The following is a 2,280-nucleotide window of genomic DNA, read 5'->3' as shown; positions in this document are numbered from 1 at the left end:
TAGGAAAGAGATTATATAAAAATGATTATATTCACCACTAAAGCACCATCAAAGCAGCCTCCTTATGTAGTGAGATATATGTAGCAGCATGTGAAATTCAATATTCATAATTTGAATATCGCTTCACAGCTTATTTTCCATCAGCTGAGAACACAGTGATGCATGAAACTTACAAATTAATCACTGTCTTTCTCGGGGGAAATGAAAATGACCCCTGCATTACTATCATCCCTCATCAGACCACACAACTCATCATTCAGCCATTACATGTACATCCATCATTATGGTATGGTCAATGGTGACAGCTGTGCAACATTAGCCTGGTATCCAGCCGTATTATAGCTCCCAAGTCTCTTCTGTCCTCGGCTAGTCTTACATGCCAACTACAATGTTCTCTGGTTAACAATCAACATGCCATATGTTTGTGTATGAAAAATAGAAGTATATTTATCAGATTCTCTTATTAGAGCTGCATGTTCACCCACTAACATTGCATTTGGAGGATTGTGCATATCAAAGAAATTGCTATATTGAAAACCAGCTTTACCGGAGTACATATTTTTTTGGAATTGAAACCCATATTTACTATTATTATACAATATTAATTCACTATCCTTCCCTATGAAATAATATCTACTGACATAATTCCAGCAGGGTACATAATTCCACCACCCTGAAAAGACACATTGTACGTCCAAACAGATCCCCAACCCAACATCCCCAGTATAATGCACACTATATCTAAATCGTGTTTACCAGGGGCGTGCTGCACTAGAGACATCGCAAACCTACTGTTTTTCAAAGCAGCGGACTAATGTTAAACTTAAAGGATGTTACATATCAATACCATCTTCCTCAAAGACCAACAATATCATTGTGACATCCGAACCAAAGTTGGGTCACATATATACGTACATATGTACATAGGTAACGTTACATACATATATACATAATTATATATAAAGAGCAAGGAAACAATCACAATGCTGGAGTCAGATACTGTATTTCATGCACACTGCAAATAATCACAAGTTTATGCCAGTCAACTGTAATATTAGATCACTAGTAGTAAGTGATACTGCCGTACTTACCAAAAGTGCCTATACCAGCAGCAGGTGTTAGTCAGATCAAGTCAGATGCTCTCAAAAGTATCCAATGCAGCTGCAGCAGCAGATGGCAGGTGTTCAAAGGCTGTTTCTATGTGCAGATTTGTATCTTCAGTGTGTCACTAATGTACAACAACTGCTATATCCTCTAGACAAACATCCACCTGGTATTCAGGTTGTCTCACAGGTTCCTTCTACTGAAGTCAGGCACAGCGACAGTTTGCCGATGTCAGAGGGTGTCGCAGCGAGCAGGTGTCAGGCAGTCCTGCAGACGACAGATGCTCTCAGATGGTGGCAGTCTTCTGAGCGGTGGCTTATGCAACTGCTTGTTGGCGCTACAGCTCTGCTAAGCTCTGCAAAACAGCAAAAATTCAGGCATCTGTGATTTCATTGAACCAGCCACATCAATACTTTAGGAATCATTCAGAAAATGGTACAAAATGACATGCTCTGTCAGGTAAGCACTGTCTCACAAAAATGGCACAATAAAGACTCAGGAACTGATCACATCAATAATGGCAAGTAGGGGGTTGGATGATAATGTTCAAGTCTCATCCTTTGGTGGCAAATATATACATATATACACCCAGTTTCTCTAGTCTAGATATCCCTGGTTCTGGTTTTATTGCCCACTTCACATGCACACGCAGTAAATCACAAGCTCACCAGGTAAGCACTGAAAATATCCCAGACAGGTCAATGTCTGTTTCACAAATGAGAGCTGTCGGGATGGAATTACCGAATCTATGGAAACTTGGCCTGAGGACTTAAACACATATTAAGTGAATCACTATAGAGTCAATTCCACATTACCAAGAGGTTGTTTCTTGCTTAATGAATTAAGAAAGAATGGAGCCGTAACGAATGTGGATAGATGGGCATTAAAGAATTCTAAATCTGATTTTTGGGGGGCCAAATTGATGACGTCATCATTTTCATAACCTCTGATATTATTTTTTTCTATGACAAAATACAGCACTTTGGTACATACCACTGTAATGAAACTTCGTTTTTCGTTGCATAATGATGAAAGCTACAAACGTAGTGTTGCGCAAACTGATATCTACTAACGATCTGTAGTTATTAAGAATTAAATCTTTTTAATTAGATGAAAACAAACATTTTCTAATTACTACAGATCATTACTAGATATCAGTTTGCGCAACACTACGTT

Source organism: Branchiostoma floridae, chromosome 1 (genome assembly GCF_000003815.2).
Source record: "Branchiostoma floridae strain S238N-H82 chromosome 1, Bfl_VNyyK, whole genome shotgun sequence".
In the NCBI taxonomy this organism is placed as follows: domain Eukaryota; kingdom Metazoa; phylum Chordata; class Leptocardii; order Amphioxiformes; family Branchiostomatidae; genus Branchiostoma; species Branchiostoma floridae.
The sequence above is the reverse complement of the archived record's forward strand: the minus strand, read 5'-3'. Positions refer to the sequence as shown.